Genomic DNA, 23,915 nt, shown 5'->3' on the forward strand with positions numbered 1-23,915 from the left:
ATTTCCCGCCACTTTACTAACGTTATTTGCCTGATGTTTGAATGTTATTTCCCGCTTCTTTTCTAATATTATTTTCCTGATGTTTAAATGTTAATTCCCGCTTCTTTTCTAATGTTAATTTCCTGATGTTTAAATGGTATTTCCCACTCCTTTTCTAATGTTATTTTCCTTATGTTTGAATATTATTTCCGGCTTCTTTTCTAATGTAATTTTCCTGATGTTTGGATGTTATTTCCCACTTCTTTTCTAATGCTATTTTTCTGACGTTTCAATGATATTTCCAACTTCCTTTCTACTGTTATTTTCATTATGTTTGAATGTTATATCCTGCTACGTTTCTAATGTTATTTTACTGATGTTTGATTGTTACTTCCCACTTCTTTTCTAATGATATTTTCCTGATGTTTAAATGTTATTTCCCGCTTCATTTCTAATTTTAATTTCCTGTTGTTTAAATGTTATTTCCCACTTCTTTTCTAATGTTAATTTCCTGATGTTTAAATGTTATTTCCCACTCCTTTTCTAATGTTATTTTCCTGATGGTTGAATGTTATTTCCCTTTTCTTTTCTAATGTGATTTTCCTGATGTTTGAATGTTATTTCCCGCTTCTTTTCTAATGTAATTTTCCTTATGTTTTACTATTATTTCCTGCTTCTTTTCAAATGTTATTTTTCTGATGTTTGAATGCTATTACCCGCTTCCTTTCTAATGTTATTTTCCTGATGTTTGAATGTTATTTCCCACTTCTTTTCTAATGTTATTTCCATGATGTTTGAATGTTATTACGCGCTTCTTTTCTAATGTTATTTCCTCATGTTTTAATGTTATCTCCCATTTCTTTTCTGAAGTTATTTTCCTGATGTTTGAATGTTATTTCCCGCTTCTTTTCTAATGTTATTTTCCTGATGTTTGAATGTTGTTTTCCGCTTATCTTCTAATCTTCTTTTCCTGTTGTTTGAATGTTATTTCCCACTTCTTTTCTAATGTTATTTTCATGATGTTTGAATGTTTTTAAGCGCTTCCTTTCTAATGTTATTTCCTCATGTTTTAATGTTATCTCCCATTTCTTTTCTAAAGTTATTTTCCTGATGTTTGAATGTTATTTCCCGCTTCTTCTCTAATGTTATTTTCCTGATGTTTGAATGTTGTTTTCCGCTTATCTTCTAATGTTATTTTCCTGTTGTTTGAATGTTGTTTTCCGCTTATCTTCTAATGTTATTTTCCTGATGTTTGAACGTTATTTCCCGCTTCTGTTCTAATGTAATTTTCCTGATGTTTGAATGTTATTTCCCGCTTTTTTCTAATGTTAATTGCATGATGTTTGAATATTATTTCCTGCTTCTCTTCTAATGCTATTTTCCTGATGTTTGAATGTAATTTCCCGCCACTTTACTAACATTATTTGCCTGATGTTTGAATGTTATTTCCCGCTGCTTTTCTAATATTATTTTCCAGATGTTTAAATGTTAATTCCCGCTTCTTTTCTAATGTTAATTTCCTGATGTTTAAATGTTATTTCCTGCTTCTTTTGTAATGTAATTTTACTGATGTTTGAATGTTATTTCTCTCTTATTTTTTAATGATATTTTCATGATGTTTGAATGTAATTTCCCGACACTTTACTAACGTTATTTGCCTGATGTTTGAATGTTATTTCCCTTTTTTTTTCTAATATAATTTTCCTGATGTTTGAATGTTATTTCCCGCTTCTTTTCTAATGTAATTTTCCTGATGTTTGGATGTTATTTCCCACTTCTTTCTAATGCTATTTTTCTGACGTTTCAATGTTATTTCCAACTTCCTTTCTACTGTTATTTTCATTATGTTTGAATGTTATATCCTGCTACGTTTTGTAATGTTATTTTACTGATGTTTGAATGTTACTTCCCACGTCTTTTCTAATGATATTTTCCTGATGTTTAAATGTTATTTCCCGCTTCTTTTCTAATATTATTTTCCTGATGATTAAATGTTAATTCCCGCTTCTTTTCTAATGTTAATTTCCTGATGTTTGAATGTTATTTCCCGCTTCTTTTCTAATGTTAATTGCATGATGTTTGAATATTATTTCCTGCTTCTCTTCTAATGCTCTTTTCCTGATGTTTGAATGTAATTTCCCGCCACTTTACTAACGTTATTTGCATGATGTTTGAATGTTATTTCCCGCTTCTTTTCTAATATTATTTTCCTGATGTTTAAATGTTAATTCCCGCTTCTTTTCTAATGTTAATTTCCTGATGTTTAAATGGTATTTCCCACTCCTTTTCTAATGTTATTTTCCTTATGTTTGAATATTATTTACGACTTCTTTTCTAATGTAATTTTCCTGATGTTTGGATGTTATTTCCCACTTCTTTTCTAATGCTATTTTTCTGACGTTTCAATGATATTTCCAACTTCCTTTCTACTGTTATTTTCATTATGTTTAAATGTTATATCCTGCTACGTTTCTAATGTTATTTTACTGATGTTTGATTGTTACTTCCCACTTCTTTTCTAATGATATTTTCCTGATGTTTAAATGTTATTTCCCGCTTCATTTCTAATATTATTTTCCTGATGTTTAAATGTTATTTCCCGCTTCATTTCTAATGTTTTCTTAATAATGTTTGAATCTTATTTCCTGCTTCTTTTCTAATGTAATTTTCCTGATGTTTAAATGTTATTTCCCACTTCTTTTCTAATTTTAATTTCCTGATGTTTAAATGTTATTTCCCGCTTCTTTTCTAATATTATTTTCCTGATGTTTAAATGTTAATTCCTGCTTCTTTTCTAATGTTAATTTCCTGATGTTTAAATGTTATTTCCCGCTTCTTTTCTAATGTTAATTTCATAATGTTTAAATGTTAATTCCCACTTCTTTTCTAATGTTATTTATCTGATGTTTGAATGTTATTTCCCGCTTCTGTTCTAATATAATTTTCCTGATGTTTGAATGTTATTTCCCGCTTCTTTTCTAATGTAATTTTCCTGATGTTTGGATGTTATTTCCCACTTCATTTCTAATGCTATTTTTCTGACGTTTCAATGTTATTTCCAACTTCCTTTCTACTGTTATTTTCATTATGTTTGAATGTTATATCCTGCTACGTTTTGTAATGTTATTTTACTGATGTTTGAATGTTACTTCCCACTTCTTTTCTAATGATATTTTCCTGATGTTTAAATGTTATTTCCCGCTTCTTTTCTAATATTATTTTCCTGATGTTTAAATGTTAATTCCCGCTTCTTTTCTAATGTTAATTTCCTGATGTTTAAATGTTATTTCCCACTTCTTTTCTAATGTTAATATCCTGATGTTTAAATGTTATTTCCCGCTTCTTTTCTAATGTTAATATCATAATGTTTAAATGTTAATTCCCACCTCTTTTCTAATGTTATTTATCTGATATTTGAATGTTATTTCCCGCTTCTGTTCTAATATAATTTTCCTGATGTTTGAATGTTATTTCCCGCTTCTTTTCTAATGTAATTTTCCTGATGTTTGGATGTTATTTCCCACTTCATTTCTAATGCTATTTTTCTGACGTTTCAATGTTATTTCCAACTTCCTTTCTATTGTTATTTTCATTATGTTTGAATGTTATATCCTGCTACGTTTTGTAATGTTATTTTCCTGATGTTTGAATGTTACTTCCCACTTCTTTTCTAATGATATTTTCCTGATGTTTAAATGTTATTTCCCGCTTCTTTTCTAATGTTAATTTCCTGATGTTTAAATGTTATTTCCCACTTCTTTTCTAATGTTAATTTCCTGATGTTCAAATGTTATTTCCCGCTTCTTTTCTAATGTTAATTTCATAATGTTTAAATGTTAATTACCACTTCTTTTCTAATGTTATTTATCTGATGTTTGAATGTTATTTCCCGCTTCTGTTCTAATATAATTTTCCTGATGTTTGAATGTTATTTCCCGCTTCTTTACTAATGTAATTATCCTGATGTTTCGATGTTATTTCCCGCTTCTTTTATAATATAATTTTCCTGATGTTTAAATGTTAATTCCCGCTTCTTTTCAAATGTTAATTTCCTGATGTTTAAATGGTATTTCCCACTTCTTTTCTAATGTTATTTTCCTTATGTTTGAATATTATTTCCCGCTTCTTTTCCAATGTTATTTTCCTGGATTGAATGTAATTTCCCGCCTCTTTTCTAATGTTATTTTCCTGATGTTTCTATGTTATTTCCCACTTATTTTCTAATGTTATTTTCCTTATGTTTGAATATTATTTCCCACTTCTTTTCTAATGTTATTTTCCTGATGTTTGAATGTTATTTCACGATTGATTTCGAATGTTAATTTCATGATGTTTGAATGTTACTTCACACTTCTTTTCTAATGCTATTTTCCTGATGTTTGAATGTTATTTCCCGCCTTCTTTTCTAATGTTATTTCTCTGATGTTTGTATCTTATTTCCCACTTCTTTTCTAATGTTATTTTCCTGATGATTAAATATTATTTCCCACTTCTTTTCTAATTTTAATTTCCTGATGTTTAAATGTTATTTCCCACTTCTTTTCTAATGTTAATTTCCTGATGTTTAAATGTTATTTCCCGCTTCTTTTCGAATGTTAATTTCATGATGTTTGAATGTTACTTCACACTTCTTTTCTAATGCTATTTTCCTGATGTTTGAAAGTTATTTCCAACTTATTTTTTAATGTTATTTTACTGATGTTTGAATGTTACTTCCCACTTCTTTTCTAATGCTATTTTCCTGATGTTTGAATGTTATTTCCCTCTTCTTTTCTAATGTTATTTTCCTGATGTTTGAATGTTATTCTCCGCCTTTTTCCAATGTTATTATACTGATGTTTGATTATTTCCCGCTTCTTTTCTAATGTTATTTCTCTGATGTTTGTATCTTATTTCCCACTTCTTTTCTAATGTTATTTTCCTGATGATTAAATATTATTTCCCAATTCTTTTCTAATGTTAATTTCCTGATGTTTAAATGTTATTTCCCACTTCTTTTCTAATGTTTATTTCCTGATGTTTAAATGTTATTTCCCACTTCTTTTCTAATGTTATTTATCTGATGTTTGAATGTTATTTCCCGCTTCTGTTCTAATATTATTTTCCTGATGTTTGAATGTTATTTCCCGCTTCTTTTCTAATGTAATTTTCCTGATATTTGGATGTTATTTCCCACTTCATTTCTAATGCTATTTTTCTGACGTTTCAATGTTACTTCCAACTTCCTTTCTACTGTTATTTTCATTATGTTTGAATGTTATATCCTGCTACGTTTTGTAATGTTATTTTACTGATGTTTGAATGTTACTTCCCACTTCTTTTCTAATGATATTTTCCTGATGTTTAAATGTTATTTCCCGCTTCTTTTCTAATATTATTTTCCTGATGTTTAAATGTTAATTCCCGCTTCTTTTCTAATGTTAATTTCATAATGTTTAAATGTTAATTCCCACTTCTTTTCTAATGTTATTTATCTGATGTTTGAATGTTATTTCCCGCTTCTGTTCTAATATAATTTTCCTGATGTTTGAATGTTATTTCCCGCTTCTTTTCTAATGTAATTTTCCTGATGTTTGGATGTTATTTCCCACTTCATTTCTAATGCTATTTTTCTGACGTTTCAATGTTATTTCCAACTTCCTTTCTACTGTTATTTTCATTATGTTTGAATGTTATATCCTGCTACGTTTTGTAATGTTATTTTACTGATGTTTGAATGTTACTTCCCACTTCTTTTCTAATGATATTTTCCTGATGTTTAAATGTTATTTCCCGCTTCTTTTCTAATATTATTTTCCTGATGTTTAAATGTTAATTCCTGCTTCTTTTCTAATGTTAATTTCCTGATGTTTAAATGTTATTTCCCGCTTCTTTTCTAATGTTAATTTCATAATGTTTAAATGTTAATTCCAACTTCTTTTCTAATGTTATTTATCTGATGTTTGAATGTTATTTCCCGCTTCTGTTCTAATATAATTTTCCTGATGTTTGAATGTTATTTCCCGCTTCTTTTCTAATGTAATTTTCCTGATGTTTGGATGTTATTTCCCACTTCATTTCTAATGCTATTTTTCTGACGTTTCAATGTTATTTCCAACTTCCTTTCTACTGTTATTTTCATTATGTTTGAATGTTATATCCTGCTACGTTTTGTAATGTTATTTTACTGATGTTTGAATGTTACTTCCCACTTCTTTTCTAATGATATTTTCCTGATGTTTAAATGTTATTTCCCGCTTCTTTTCTAATATTATTTTCCTGATGTTTAAATGTTAATTCCCGCTTCTTTTCTAATGTTAATTTCCTGATGTTTAAATGTTATTTCCCACTTCTTTTCTAATGTTAATATCCTGATGTTTAAATGTTATTTCCCGCTTCTTTTCTAATGTTAATATCATAATGTTTAAATGTTAATTCCCACTTCTTTTCTAATGTTATTTATCTGATATTTGAATGTTATTTCCCGCTTCTGTTCTAATATAATTTTCCTGATGTTTGAATGTTATTTCCCGCTTCTTTTCTAATGTAATTTTCCTGATGTTTGGATGTTATTTCCCACTTCATTTCTAATGCTATTTTTCTGACGTTTCAATGTTATTTCCAACTTCCTTTCTATTGTTATTTTCATTATGTTTGAATGTTATATCCTGCTACGTTTTGTAATGTTATTTTCCTGATGTTTGAATGTTACTTCCCACTTCTTTTCTAATGATATTTTCCTGATGTTTAAATGTTATTTCCCGCTTCTTTTCTAATGTTAATTTCCTGATGTTTAAATGTTATTTCCCACTTCTTTTCTAATGTTAATTTCCTGATGTTCAAATATTATTTCCCGCTTCTTTTCTAATGTTAATTTCATAATGTTTAAATGTTAATTACCACTTCTTTTCTAATGTTATTTATCTGATGTTTGAATGTTATTTCCCGCTTCTGTTCTAATATAATTTTCCTGATGTTTGAATGTTATTTCCCGCTTCTTTACTAATGTAATTTTCCTGATGTTTCGATGTTATTTCCCGCTTCTTTTATAATATAATTTTCCTGATGTTTAAATGTTAATTCCCGCTTCTTTTCAAATGTTAATTTCCTGATGTTTAAATGGTATTTCCCACTTCTTTTCTAATGTTATTTTCCTTATGTTTGAATATTATTTCCCGCTTCTTTTCCAATGTTATTTTCCTGGATTGAATGTAATTTCCCGCCTCTTTTCTAATGTTATTTTCCTGATGTTTCTATGTTATTTCCCACTTATTTTCTAATGTTATTTTCCTTATGTTTGAATATTATTTCCCACTTCTTTTCTAATGTTATTTTCCTGATGTTTGAATGTTATTTCACGATTGATTTCGAATGTTAATTTCATGATGTTTGAATGTTACTTCACACTTCTTTTCTAATGCTATTTTCCTGATGTTTGAAAGTTATTTCCAACTTATTTTTTAATGTTATTTTACTGATGTTTGAATGTTACTTCCCACTTCTTTTCTAATGCTATTTTCCTGATGTTTGAATGTTATTTCCCTCTTCTTTTCTAATGTTATTTTCCTGATGTTTGAATGTTATTTCCCGCCTTTTTCCAATGTTATTATACTGATGTTTGATTATTTCCCGCTTCTTTTCTAATGTTATTTCTCTGATGTTTGTATCTTATTTCCCACTTCTTTTCTAATGTTATTTTCCTGATGATTAAATATTATTTCCCACTTCTTTTCTAATGTTAATTTCCTGATGTTTAAATGTTATTTCCCACTTCTTTTCTAATGTTAATTTCCTGATGTTTAAATGTTATTTCCCGCTTCTTTTCTAATGTTAATTTCATAATGTTTAAATGTTAATTCCCACTTCTTTTCTAATGTTATTTATCTGATGTTTGAATGTTATTTCCCGCTTCTGTTCTAATGTGATTTTCCTGATGTTTGAATGTTATTTCCCGCTTCTTTTCTAATGTAATTTTCCTTATGTTTTACTATTATTTCCTGCTTCTTTTCAAATGTTATTTTTCTGATGTTTGAATGCTATTACCCGCTTCCTTTCTAATGTTATTTTCCTGATGTTTGAATGTTATTTCCCACTTCTTTTCTAATGTTATTTCCATAATGTTTGAATGTTATTACGCGCTTCTTTTCTAATGTTATTTCCTCATGTTTTAATGTTATCTCCCATTTCTTTTCTGAAGTTATTTTCCTGATGTTTGAATGTTATTTCCCGCTTCTTTTCTAATGTTATTTTCCTGATGTTTGAATGTTGTTTTCCGCTTATCTTCTAATCTTCTTTTCCTGTTGTTTGAATGTTATTTCCCACTTCTTTTCTAATGTTATTTTCATGATGTTTGAATGTTTTTAAGCGCTTCCTTTCTAATGTTATTTCCTCATGTTTTAATGTTATCTCCCATTTCTTTTCTAAAGTTATTTTCCTGATGTTTGAATGTTATTTCCCGCTTCTTCTCTAATGTTATTTTCCTGATGTTTGAATGTTGTTTTCCGCTTATCTTCTAATGTTATTTTCCTGTTGTTTGAATGTTGTTTTCCGCTTATCTTCTAATGTTATTTTCCTGATGTTTGAACGTTATTTCCCGCTTCTGTTCTAATGTAATTTTCCTGATGTTTGAATGTTATTTCCCGCTTTTTTCTAATGTTAATTGCATGATGTTTGAATATTATTTCCTGCTTCTCTTCTAATGCTATTTTCCTGATGTTTGAATGTAATTTCCCGCCACTTTACTAACATTATTTGCCTGATGTTTGAATGTTATTTCCCGCTGCTTTTCTAATATTATTTTCCTGATGTTTAAATGTTAATTCCCGCTTCTTTTCTAATGTTAATTTCCTGATGTTTAAATGTTATTTCCTGCTTCTTTTGTAATGTAATTTTACTGATGTTTGAATGTTATTTCTCTCTTATTTTTTAATGATATTTTCATGATGTTTGAATGTAATTTCCCGACACTTTACTAACGTTATTTGCCTGATGTTTGAATGTTATTTCCCTTTTTTTTTCTAATATAATTTTCCTGATGTTTGAATGTTATTTCCCGCTTCTTTTCTAATGTAATTTTCCTGATGTTTGGATGTTATTTCCCACTTCTTTCTAATGCTATTTTTCTGACGTTTCAATGTTATTTCCAACTTCCTTTCTACTGTTATTTTCATTATGTTTGAATGTTATATCCTGCTACGTTTTGTAATGTTATTTTACTGATGTTTGAATGTTACTTCCCACGTCTTTTCTAATGATATTTTCCTGATGTTTAAATGTTATTTCCCACTTCTTTTCTAATATTATTTTCCTGATGATTAAATGTTAATTCCCGCTTCTTTTCTAATGTTAATTTCCTGATGTTTGAATGTTATTTCCCGCTTCTTTTCTAATGTTAATTGCATGATGTTTGAATATTATTTCCTGCTTCTCTTCTAATGCTCTTTTCCTGATGTTTGAATGTAATTTCCCGCCACTTTACTAACGTTATTTGCATGATGTTTGAATGTTATTTCCCGCTTCTTTTCTAATATTATTTTCCTGATGTTTAAATGTTAATTCCCGCTTCTTTTCTAATGTTAATTTCCTGATGTTTAAATGGTATTTCCCACTCCTTTTCTAAAGTTATTTTCCTTATGTTTGAATATTATTTACGGCTTCTTTTCTAATGTAATTTTCCTGATGTTTGGATGTTATTTCCCACTTCTTTTCTAATGCTATTTTTCTGACGTTTCAATGATATTTCCAACTTCCTTTCTACTGTTATTTTCATTATGTTTAAATGTTATATCCTGCTACGTTTCTAATGTTATTTTACTGATGTTTGATTGTTACTTCCCACTTCTTTTCTAATGATATTTTCCTGATGTTTAAATGTTATTTCCCGCTTCATTTCTAATATTATTTTCCTGATGTTTAAATGTTATTTCCCGCTTCATTTCTAATGTTTTCTTAATAATGTTTGAATCTTATTTCCTGCTTCTTTTCTAATGTAATTTTCCTGATGTTTAAATGTTATTTCCCACTTCTTTTCTAATTTTAATTTCCTGATGTTTAAATGTTATTTCCCGCTTCTTTTCTAATATTATTTTCCTGATGTTTAAATGTTAATTCCTGCTTCTTTTCTAATGTTAATTTCCTGATGTTTAAATGTTATTTCCCGCTTCTTTTCTAATGTTAATTTCATAATGTTTAAATGTTAATTCCCACTTCTTTTCTAATGTTATTTATCTGATGTTTGAATGTTATTTCCCGCTTCTGTTCTAATATAATTTTCCTGATGTTTGAATGTTATTTCCCGCTTCTTTTCTAATGTAATTTTCCTGATGTTTGGATGTTATTTCCCACTTCATTTCTAATGCTATTTTTCCGACGTTTCAATGTTATTTCCAACTTCCTTTCTACTGTTATTTTCATTATGTTTGAATGTTATATCCTGCTACGTTTTGTAATGTTATTTTACTGATGTTTGAATGTTACTTCCCACTTCTTTTCTAATGATATTTTCCTGATGTTTAAATGTTATTTCCCGCTTCTTTTCTAATATTATTTTCCTGATGTTTAAATGTTAATTCCCGCTTCTTTTCTAATGTTAATTTCCTGATGTTTAAATGTTATTTCCCACTTCTTTTCTAATGTTAATATCCTGATGTTTAAATGTTATTTCCCGCTTCTTTTCTAATGTTAATATCATAATGTTTAAATGTTAATTCCCACCTCTTTTCTAATGTTATTTATCTGATATTTGAATGTTATTTCCCGCTTCTGTTCTAATATAATTTTCCTGATGTTTGAATGTTATTTCCCGCTTCTTTTCTAATGTAATTTTCCTGATGTTTGGATGTTATTTCCCACTTCATTTCTAATGCTATTTTTCTGACGTTTCAATGTTATTTCCAACTTCCTTTCTATTGTTATTTTCATTATGTTTGAATGTTATATCCTGCTACGTTTTGTAATGTTATTTTCCTGATGTTTGAATGTTACTTCCCACTTCTTTTCTAATGATATTTTCCTGATGTTTAAATGTTATTTCCCGCTTCTTTTCTAATGTTAATTTCCTGATGTTTAAATGTTATTTCCCACTTCTTTTCTAATGTTAATTTCCTGATGTTCAAATGTTATTTCCCGCTTCTTTTCTAATGTTAATTTCATAATGTTTAAATGTTAATTACCACTTCTTTTCTAATGTTATTTATCTGATGTTTGAATGTTATTTCCCGCTTCTGTTCTAATATAATTTTCCTGATGTTTGAATGTTATTTCCCGCTTCTTTACTAATGTAATTTTCCTGATGTTTCGATGTTATTTCCCGCTTCTTTTATAATATAATTTTCCTGATGTTTAAATGTTAATTCCCGCTTCTTTTCAAATGTTAATTTCCTGATGTTTAAATGGTATTTCCCACTTCTTTTCTAATGTTATTTTCCTTATGTTTGAATATTATTTCCCGCTTCTTTTCCAATGTTATTTTCCTGGATTGAATGTAATTTCCCGCCTCTTTTCTAATGTTATTTTCCTGATGTTTCTATGTTATTTCCCACTTATTTTCTAATGTTATTTTCCTTATGTTTGAATATTATTTCCCACTTCTTTTCTAATGTTATTTTCCTGATGTTTGAATGTTATTTCACGATTGATTTCGAATGTTAATTTCATGATGTTTGAATGTTACTTCACACTTCTTTTCTAATGCTATTTTCCTGATGTTTGAAAGTTATTTCCAACTTATTTTTTAATGTTATTTTACTGATGTTTGAATGTTACTTCCCACTTCTTTTCTAATGCTATTTTCCTGATGTTTGAATGTTATTTCCCTCTTCTTTTCTAATGTTATTTTCCTGATGTTTGAATGTTATTACCCGCCTTTTTCCAATGTTATTATACTGATGTTTGATTATTTCCCGCTTCTTTTCTAATGTTATTTATCTGATGTTTGTATCTTATTTCCCACTTCTTTTCTAATGTTATTTTCCTGATGATTAAATATTATTTCCCACTTCTTTTCTAATTTTAATTTCCTGATGTTTAAATGTTATTTCCCACTTCTTTTCTAATGTTAATTTCCTGATGTTTAAATGTTATTTCCCGCTTCTTTTCGAATGTTAATTTCATGATGTTTGAATGTTACTTCACACTTCTTTTCTAATGCTATTTTCCTGATGTTTGAAAGTTATTTCCAACTTATTTTTTAATGTTATTTTACTGATGTTTGAATGTTACTTCCCACTTCTTTTCTAATGCTATTTTCCTGATGTTTGAATGTTATTTCCCTCTTCTTTTCTAATGTTATTTTCCTGATGTTTGAATGTTATTCTCCGCCTTTTTCCAATGTTATTATACTGATGTTTGATTATTTCCCGCTTCTTTTCTAATGTTATTTCTCTGATGTTTGTATCTTATTTCCCACTTCTTTTCTAATGTTATTTTCCTGATGATTAAATATTATTTCCCAATTCTTTTCTAATGTTAATTTCCTGATGTTTAAATGTTATTTCCCACTTCTTTTCTAATGTTTATTTCCTGATGTTTAAATGTTATTTCCCACTTCTTTTCTAATGTTATTTATCTGATGTTTGAATGTTATTTCCCGCTTCTGTTCTAATATTATTTTCCTGATGTTTGAATGTTATTTCCCGCTTCTTTTCTAATGTAATTTTCCTGATATTTGGATGTTATTTCCCACTTCATTTCTAATGCTATTTTTCTGACGTTTCAATGTTACTTCCAACTTCCTTTCTACTGTTATTTTCATTATGTTTGAATGTTATATCCTGCTACGTTTTGTAATGTTATTTTACTGATGTTTGAATGTTACTTCCCACTTCTTTTCTAATGATATTTTCCTGATGTTTAAATGTTATTTCCCGCTTCTTTTCTAATATTATTTTCCTGATGTTTAAATGTTAATTCCCGCTTCTTTTCTAATGTTAATTTCCTGATGTTTAAATGTTATTTCCCACTTCTTTTCTAATGTTAATTTCCTGATGTTTAAATGTTATTTCCCGCTTCTTTTCTAATGTTAATTTCATAATGTTTAAATGTTAATTCCCACTTCTTTTCTAATGTTATTTATCTGATGTTTGAATGTTATTTCCCGCTTCTGTTCTAATATAATTTTCCTGATGTTTGAATGTTATTTCCCGCTTCTTTTCTAATGTAATTTTCCTGATGTTTGGATGTTATTTCCCACTTCATTTCTAATGCTATTTTTCTGACGTTTCAATGTTATTTCCAACTTCCTTTCTACTGTTATTTTCATTATGTTTGAATGTTATATACTGCTACGTTTTGTAATGTTATTTTATTGATGTTTGAATGTTACTTCCCACTTCTTTTCTAATGATATTTTCCTGATGTTTAAATGTTATTTCCCGCTTCTTTTCTAATATTATTTTCCTGATGTTTAAATGTTAATTCCTGCTTCTTTTCTAATGTTAATTTCCTGATTTTTAAATGTTATTTCCCGCTTCTTTTCTAATGTTAATTTCATAATGTTTAAATGTTAATTCCAACTTCTTTTCTAATGTTAATTATCTGATGTTTGAATGTTATTTCCCGCTTCTGTTCTAATATAATTTTCCTGATGTTTGAATGTTATTTCCCGCTTCTTTTCTAATGTAATTTTCCTGATGTTTGGATGTTATTTCCCACTTTATTTCTAATGCTATTTTTCTGACGTTTCAATGTTATTTCCAACTTCCTTTCTACTGTTATTTTCATTATGTTTGAATGTTATATCCTGCTACGTTTTGTAATGTTATTTTACTGATGTTTGAATGTTACTTCCCACTTCTTTTCTAATGATATTTTCCTGATGTTTAAATGTTATTTCCCGCTTCTTTTCTAATATTATTTTCCTGATGTTTAAATGTTAATTCCCGCTTCTTTTCTAATGTTAATTTCCTGATGTTTAAATGTTATTTCCCACTTCTTTTCTAATGTTAATATCCTGATGTTTAAATGTTATTTCCCGCTTCTTTTCTAATGTTAATATCATAATGTTTAAATGTTAATTCCCACTTCTTTTCTAATGTTATTTATCTGATATTTGAATGTTATTTCCCGCTTCTGTTCTAATATAATTTTCCTGATGTTTGAATGTTATTTCCCGCTTCTTTTCTAATGTAATTTTCCTGATGTTTGGATGTTATTTCCCACTTCATTTCTAATGCTATTTTTCTGACGTTTCAATGTTATTTCCAACTTCCTTTCTATTGTTATTTTCATTATGTTTGAATGTTATATCCTGCTACGTTTTGTAATGTTATTTTCCTGATGTTTGAATGTTACTTCCCACTTCTTTTCTAATGATATTTTCCTGATGTTTAAATGTTATTTCCCGCTTCTTTTCTAATGTTAATTTCCTGATGTTTAAATGTTATTTCCCACTTCTTTTCTAATGTTAATTTCCTGATGTTCAAATATTATTTCCCGCTTCTTTTCTAATGTTAATTTCATAATGTTTAAATGTTAATTACCACTTCTTTTCTAATGTTATTTATCTGATGTTTGAATGTTATTTCCCGCTTCTGTTCTAATATAATTTTCCTGATGTTTGAATGTTATTTCCCGCTTCTTTACTAATGTAATTTTCCTGATGTTTCGATGTTATTTCCCGCTTCTTTTATAATATAATTTTCCTGATGTTTAAATGTTAATTCCCGCTTCTTTTCAAATGTTAATTTCCTGATGTTTAAATGGTATTTCCCACTTCTTTTCTAATGTTATTTTCCTTATGTTTGAATATTATTTCCCGCTTCTTTTCCAATGTTATTTTCCTGGATTGAATGTAATTTCCCGCCTCTTTTCTAATGTTATTTTCCTGATGTTTCTATGTTATTTCCCACTTATTTTCTAATGTTATTTTCCTTATGTTTGAATATTATTTCCCACTTCTTTTCTAATGTTATTTTCCTGATGTTTGAATGTTATTTCACGATTGATTTCGAATGTTAATTTCATGATGTTTGAATGTTACTTCACACTTCTTTTCTAATGCTATTTTCCTGATGTTTGAAAGTTATTTCCAACTTATTTTTTAATGTTATTTTACTGATGTTTGAATGTTACTTCCCACTTCTTTTCTAATGCTATTTTCCTGATGTTTGAATGTTATTTCCCTCTTCTTTTCTAATGTTATTTTCCTGATGTTTGAATGTTATTTCCCGCCTTTTTCCAATGTTATTATACTGATGTTTGATTATTTCCCGCTTCTTTTCTAATGTTATTTCTCTGATGTTTGTATCTTATTTCCCACTTCTTTTCTAATGTTATTTTCCAGATGATTAAATATTATTTCCCACTTCTTTTCTAATGTTAATTTCCTGATGTTTAAATGTTATTTCCCACTTCTTTTCTAATGTTAATTTCCTGATGTTTAAATGTTATTTCCCGCTTCTTTTCTAATGTTAATTTCATAATGTTTAAATGTTAATTCCCACTTCTTTTCTAATGTTATTTATCTGATGTTTGAATGTTATTTCCCGCTTCTGTTCTAATATAATTTTCCTGATGTTTGAATGTTATTTCCCGCTTCTTTTCTAATGTAATTTTCCTGATATTTGGATGTTATTTCCCACTTCATTTCTAATGCTATTTTTCAGACGTTTCAATGTTACTTCCAACTTCCTTTCTACTGTTATTTTCATTATGTTTGAATGTTATATCCTGCTACGTTTTGTAATGTTATTTTACTGATGTTTGAATGTTACTTCCCACTTCTTTTCTAATGATATTTTCCTGATGTTTAAATGTTATTTCCCGCTTCTTTTCTAATATTATTTTCCTGATGTTTAAATGTTAATTCCCGCTTCTTTTCTAATGTTAATTTCCTGATGTTTAAATGTTATTTCCCACTTCTTTTCTAATGTTAATTTCCTGATGTTTAAATGTTATTTCCCGCTTCTTTTCTAATGTTAATTTCATAATGTTTAAATGTTAATTCCCACTTCTTTTCTAATGTTATTTATCTGATGTTTGAATGTTATTTCCCGCTTCTGTTCTAATATAATTTTCCTGATGTTTGAATGTTATTTCCCGCTTCTTTTCTAATGTAATTTTCCTGATGTTTGGATGTTATTTCCCACTTCATTTCTAATGCTATTTTTCTGACGTTTCAATGTTATTTCCAACTTCTTTTCTACTGTTATTTTCATTATGTTTGAATGTTATATCCTGTTTCGTTTCTAATGTTATTTTACTGATGTTTGTATGTACTTCCCACTTCTTTTCTAATGCTATTTTCCTGATGTTTCGATGTTATTTCCCGCTTCTTTTCTAATATAATTTTCCTGATGTTTAAATGTTAATTCCCGCTTCTTTTCTAATGTTAATTTCCTGATGTTTAAATGGTATTTCCCACTTCTTTTCTAATGTTATTTTCCTTATGTTTGAATATTATTTCCCGCTTCTTTTCCAATGTTATTTTCCTGGATTGAATGTAATTTCCCGCCTCTTTTCTAATGTTATTTTCCTGATGTTTCTATGTTATTTCCCACTTATTTTCTAATGTTATTTTCCTTATGTTTGAATATTATTTCCCACTTCTTTTCTAATGTTATTTTCCTGATGTTTGAATGTTATTTCACGATTGATTTCGAATGTTAATTTCATGATGTTTGAATGTTACTTCACACTTCTTTTCTAATGCTATTTTCCTGATGTTTGAAAGTTATTTCCAACTTATTTGTTAATGTTATTTTACTGATGTTTGAATGTTACTTCCCACTTCTTTTCTAATGCTATTTTCCTGATGTTTGAATGTTATTTCCCTCTTCTTTTCTAATGTTATTTTCCTGATGTTTGAATGTTATTTCCCGCCTTTTTCCAATGTTATTATACTGATGTTTGATTATTTCCCGCTTCTTTTCTAATGTTATTTCTCTGATGTTTGTATCTTATTTCCCACTTCTTTTCTAATGTTATTTTCCAGATGATTAAATATTATTTCCCACTTCTTTTCTAATGTTAATTTCCTGATGTTTAAATGTTATTTCCCACTTCTTTTCTAATGTTAATTTCCTGATGTTTAAATGTTATTTCCCGCTTCTTTTCTAATGTTAATTTCATAATGTTTAAATGTTAATTCCCACTTCTTTTCTAATGTTATTTATCTGATGTTTGAATGTTATTTCCCGCTTCTGTTCTAATATAATTTTCCTGATGTTTGAATGTTATTTCCCGCTTCTTTTCTAATGTAATTTTCCTGATATTTGGATGTTATTTCCCACTTCATTTCTAATGCTATTTTTCAGACGTTTCAATGTTACTTCCAACTTCCTTTCTACTGTTATTTTCATTATGTTTGAATGTTATATCCTGCTACGTTTTGTAATGTTATTTTACTGATGTTTGAATGTTACTTCCCACTTCTTTTCTAATGATATTTTCCTGATGTTTAAATGTTATTTCCCGCTTCTTTTCTAATATTATTTTCCTGATGTTTAAATGTTAATTCCCGCTTCTTTTCTAATGTTAATTTCCTGATGTTTAAATGTTATTTCCCACTTCTTTTCTAATGTTAATTTCCTGATGTTTAAATGTTATTTCCCGCTTCTTTTCGAATGTTAATTTCATGATGTTTGAATGTTACTTCACACTTCTTTTCTAATGCTATTTTCCTGATGTTTGAAAGTTATTTCCAACTTATTTTTTAATGTTATTTTACTGATGTTTGAATGTTACTTCCCACTTCTTTTCTAATGCTATTTTCCTGATGTTTGAATGTTATTTCCCTCTTCTTTTCTAATGTTATTTTCCTGATGTTTGAATGTTATTCTCCGCCTTTTTCCAATGTTATTATACTGATGTTTGATTATTTCCCGCTTCTTTTCTAATGTTATTTCTCTGATGTTTGTATCTTATTTCCCACTTCTTTTCTAATGTTATTTTCCTGATGATTAAATATTATTTCCCAATTCTTTTCTAATGTTAATTTCCTGATGTTTAAATGTTATTTCCCACTTCTTTTCTAATGTTTATTTCCTGATGTTTAAATGTTATTTCCCACTTCTTTTCTAATGTTATTTATCTGATGTTTGAATGTTATTTCCCGCTTCTGTTCTAATATTATTTTCCTGATGTTTGAATGTTATTTCCCGCTTCTTTTCTAATGTAATTTTCCTGATATTTGGATGTTATTTCCCACTTCATTTCTAATGCTATTTTTCTGACGTTTCAATGTTACTTCCAACTTCCTTTCTACTGTTATTTTCATTATGTTTGAATGTTATATCCTGCTACGTTTTGTAATGTTATTTTACTGATGTTTGAATGTTACTTCCCACTTCTTTTCTAATGATATTTTCCTGATGTTTAAATGTTATTTCCCGCTTCTTTTCTAATATTATTTTCCTGATGTTTAAATGTTAATTCCCGCTTCTTTTCTAATGTTAATTTCCTGATGTTTAAATGTTATTTCCCACTTCTTTTCTAATGTTAATTTCCTGATGTTTAAATGTTATTTCCCGCTTCTTTTCTAATGTTAATTTCATAATGTTTAAATGTTAATTCCCACTTCTTTTCTAATGTTATTTATCTGATGTTTGAATGTTATTTCCCGCTTCTGTTCTAATATAATTTTCCTGATGTTTGAATGTTATTTCCCGCTTCTTTTCTAATGTAATTTTCCTGATGTTTGGATGTTATTTCCCACTTCATTTCTAATGCTATTTTTCTGACGTTTCAATGTTATTTCCAACTTCCTTTCTACTGTTATTTTCATTATGTTTGAATGTTATATACTGCTACGTTTTGTAATGTTATTTTACTGATGTTTGAATGTTACTTCCCACTTCTTTTCTAATGATATTTTCCTGATGTTTAAATGTTATTTCCCGCTTCTTTTCTAATATTATTTTCCTGATGTTTAAATGTTAATTCCTGCTTCTTTTCTAATGTTAATTTCCTGATGTTTAAATGTTATTTCCCGCTTCTTTTCTAATGTTAATTTCATAATGTTTAAATGTTAATTCCAACTTCTTTTCTAATGTTATTTATCTGATGTTTGAATGTTATTTCCCGCTTCTGTTCTAATATAATTTTCCTGATGTTTGAATGTTATTTCCCGCTTCTTTTCTAATGTAATTTTCCTGATGTTTGGATGTTATTTCCCACTTCATTTCTAATGCTATTTTTCTGACGTTTCAATGTTATTTCAAACTTCCTTTCTACTGTTATTTTCATTATGTTTGAATGTTATATCCTGCTACGTTTTGTAATGTTATTTTACTGATGTTTGAATGTTACTTCCCACTTCTTTTCTAATGATATTTTCCTGATGTTTAAATGTTATTTCCCGCTTCTTTTCTAATATTATTTTCCTGATGTTTAAATGTTAATTCCCGCTTCTTTTCTAATGTTAATTTCCTGATGTTTAAATGTTATTTCCCACTTCTTTTCTAATGTTAATATCCTGATGTTTAAATGTTATTTCCCGCTTCTTTTCTAATGTTAATATCATAATGTTTAAATGTTAATTCCCACTTCTTTTCTAATGTTATTTATCTGATATTTGAATGTTATTTCCCGCTTCTGTTCTAATATAATTTTCCTGATGTTTGAATGTTATTTCCCGCTTCTTTTCTAATGTAATTTTCCTGATGTTTGGATGTTATTTCCCACTTCATTTCTAATGCTATTTTTCTGACGTTTCAATGTTATTTCCAACTTCCTTTCTATTGTTATTTTCATTATGTTTGAATGTTATATCCTGCTACGTTTTGTAATGTTATTTTCCTGATGTTTGAATGTTACTTCCCACTTCTTTTCTAATGATATTTTCCTGATGTTTAAATGTTATTTCCCGCTTCTTTTCTAATGTTAATTTCCTGATGTTTAAATGTTATTTCCCACTTCTTTTCTAATGTTAATTTCCTGATGTTCAAATATTATTTCCCGCTTCTTTTCTAATGTTAATTTCATAATGTTTAAATGTTAATTACCACTTCTTTTCTAATGTTATTTATCTGATGTTTGAATGTTATTTCCCGCTTCTGTTCTAATATAATTTTCCTGATGTTTGAATGTTATTTCCCGCTTCTTTACTAATGTAATTTTCCTGATGTTTCGATGTTATTTCCCGCTTCTTTTATAATATAATTTTCCTGATGTTTAAATGTTAATTCCCGCTTCTTTTCAAATGTTAATTTCCTGATGTTTAAATGGTATTTCCCACTTCTTTTCTAATGTTATTTTCCTTATGTTTGAATATTATTTCCCGCTTCTTTTCCAATGTTATTTTCCTGGATTGAATGTAATTTCCCGCCTCTTTTCTAATGTTATTTTCCTGATGTTTCTATGTTATTTCCCACATATTTTCTAATGTTATTTTCCTTATGTTTGAATATTATTTCCCACTTCTTTTCTAATGTTATTTTCCTGATGTTTGAATGTTATTTCACGATTGATTTCGAATGTTAATTTCATGATGTTTGAATGTTACTTCACACTTCTTTTCTAATGCTATTTTCCTGATGTTTGAAAGTTATTTCCAACTTATTTTTTAATGTTATTTTACTGATGTTTGAATGTTACTTCCCACTTCTTTTCTAATGCTATTTTCCTGATGTTTGAATGTTATTTCCCTCTTCTTTTCTAATGTTATTTTCCTGATGTTTGAATGTTATTTCCCGCCTTTTTCCAATGTTATTATACTGATGTTTGATTATTTCCCGCTTCTTTTCTAATGTTATTTCTCTGATGTTTGTATCTTATTTCCCACTTCTTTTCTAATGTTATTTTCCTGATGATTAAATATTATTTCCCACTTCTTTTCTAATGTTAATTTCCTGATGTTTAAATGTTATTTCCCACTTCTTTTCTAATGTTAATTTCCTGATGTTTAAATGTTATTTCCCGCTTCTTTTCTAATGTTAATTTCATAATGTTTAAATGTTAATTCCCACTTCTTTTCTAATGTTATTTATCTGATGTTTGAATGTTATTTCCCGCTTCTGTTCTAATATAATTTTCCTGATGTTTGAATGTTATTTCCCGCTTCTTTTCTAATGTAATTTTCCTGATATTTGGATGTTATTTCCCACTTCATTTCTAATGCTATTTTTCAGACGTTTCAATGTTACTTCCAACTTCCTTTCTACTGTTATTTTCATTATGTTTGAATGTTATATCCTGCTACGTTTTGTAATGTTATTTTACTGATGTTTGAATGTTACTTCCCACTTCTTTTCTAATGATATTTTCCTGATGTTTAAATGTTATTTCCCGCTTCTTTTCTAATATTATTTTCCTGATGTTTAAATGTTAATTCCCGCTTCTTTTCTAATGTTAATTTCCTGATGTTTAAATGTTATTTCCCACTTCTTTTCTAATGTTAATTTCCTGATGTTTAAATGTTATTTCCCGCTTCTTTTCTAATGTTAATTTCATAATGTTTAAATGTTAATTCCCACTTCTTTTCTAATGTTATTTATCTGATGTTTGAATGTTATTTCCCGCTTCTGTTCTAATATAATTTTCCTGATGTTTGAATGTTATTTCCCGCTTCTTTTCTAATGTAATTTTCCTGATGTTTGGATGTTATTTCCCACTTCATTTCTAATGCTATTTTTCTGACGTTTCAATGTTATTTCCAACTTCTTTTCTACTGTTATTTTCATTATGTTTGAATGTTATATCCTGTTTCGTTTCTAATGTTATTTTACTGATGTTTGTATGTACTTCCCACTTCTTTTCTAATGCTATTTTCCTGATGTTTCGATGTTATTTCCCGCTTCTTTTCTAATATAATTTTCCTGATGTTTAAATGTTAATTCCCGCTTCTTTTCTAATGTTAATTTCCTGATGTTTAAATGGTATTTCCCACTTCTTTTCTAATGTTATTTTCCTTATGTTTGAATATTATTTCCCGCTTCTTTTCCAATGTTATTTTCCTGGATTGAATGTAATTTCCCGCCTCTTTTCTAATGTTATTTTCCTGATGTTTCTATGTTATTTCCCACTTATTTTCTAATGTTATTTTCCTTATGTTTGAATATTATTTCCCACTTCTTTTCTAATGTTATTTTCCTGATGTTTGAATGTTATTTCACGATTGATTTCGAATGTTAATTTCATGATGTTTGAATGTTACTTCACACTTCTTTTCTAATGCTATTTTCCTGATGTTTGAAAGTTATTTCCAACTTATTTGTTAATGTTATTTTACTGATGTTTGAATGTTACTTCCCACTTCTTTTCTAATGCTATTTTCCTGATGTTTGAATGTTATTTCCCTCTTCTTTTCTAATGTTATTTTCCTGATGTTTGAATGTTATTTCCCACCTTTTTCCAATGTTATTATACTGATGTTTGATTATTTCCCGCTTCTTTTCTAATGTTATTTCTCTGATGTTTGTATCTTATTTCCCACTTCTTTTCTAATGTTATTTTCCTGATGATTAAATATTATTTCCCACTTCTTTTCTAATGTTAATTTCCTGATGTTTAAATGTTATTTCCCACTTCTTTTCTAATGTTAATTTCCTGATGTTTAAATGGTATTTCCCACTTATTTTCCAATGTTATTTTCTTTATGTTTGAATGTTATATCCCGCCACTTTACTAACGTTATTTCCCTGATGTTTGAATGTTATTTCCCTTTTTTTTTCTAATATGATTTTCCTGATGTTTGAATGTTATTTTCCGCTTCTTTCTAATGTAATTTTCCTGATGTTTGAATGTTACTTCCCACTTCCTTTCTAATGTAATTTTCCTGATGTTTAAATGTTATTTCCTGCTTCTTTTGTAATGTAATTTTACTGATGTTTGAATGTTATTTCTCTCTTATTTTCTAATGATATTTTCATGATGTTTGAATGTTATTACGCGCTTCCTTTCTAATGCTATTTCCTCATGTTTTAATGTTATTTCCCGCTTCTTTTCTAATGTTAATTTCCTGATGTTTAAATGTTATTTCCCACTTCTTTTCTAATGTTAATTTCCTGATGTTCAAATGTTATTTCCCGCTTCTTTTCTAATGTTAATTTCATAATGTTTAAATGTTAATTACCACTTCTTTTCTAATGTTATTTATCTGATGTTTGAATGTTATTTCCCGCTTCTGTTCTAATATAATTTTCCTGATGTTTGAATGTTATTTCCCGCTTCTTTACTAATGTAATTTTCCTGATGTTTCGATGTTATTTCCCGCTTCTTTTATAATATAATTTTCCTGATGTTTAAATGTTAATTCCCGCTTCTTTTCAAATGTTAATTTCCTGATGTTTAAATGGTATTTCCCACTTCTTTTCTAATGTTATTTTCCTTATGTTTGAATATTATTTCCCGCTTCTTTTCCAATGTTATTTTCCTGGATTGAATGTAATTTCCCGCCTCTTTTCTAATGTTATTTTCCTGATGTTTCTATGTTATTTCCCACTTATTTTCTAATGTTATTTTCCTTATGTTTGAATATTATTTCCCACTTCTTTTCTAATGTTATTTTCCTGATGTTTGAATGTTATTTCACGATTGATTTCGAATGTTAATTTCATGATGTTTGAATGTTACTTCACACTTCTTTTCTAATGCTATTTTCCTGATGTTTGAAAGTTATTTCCAACTTATTTTTTAATGTTATTTTACTGATGTTTGAATGTTACTTCCCACTTCTTTTCTAATGCTATTTTCCTGATGTTTGAATGTTATTTCCCTCTTCTTTTCTAATGTTATTTTCCTGATGTTTGAATGTTATTACCCGCCTTTTTCCAATGTTATTATACTGATGTTTGATTATTTCCCGCTTCTTTTCTAATGTTATTTCTCTGATGTTTGTATCTTATTTCCCACTTCTTTTCTAATGTTATTTTCCTGATGATTAAATATTATTTCCCACTTCTTTTCTAATTTTAATTTCCTGATGTTTAAATGTTATTTCCCACTTCTTTTCTAATGTTAATTTCCTGATGTTTAAATGTTATTTCCCGCTTCTTTTCGAATGTTAATTTCATGATGTTTGA

This window comes from Narcine bancroftii (assembly GCF_036971445.1).
Source record: "Narcine bancroftii isolate sNarBan1 chromosome 12 unlocalized genomic scaffold, sNarBan1.hap1 SUPER_12_unloc_2, whole genome shotgun sequence".
Classification (NCBI taxonomy): domain Eukaryota; kingdom Metazoa; phylum Chordata; class Chondrichthyes; order Torpediniformes; family Narcinidae; genus Narcine; species Narcine bancroftii.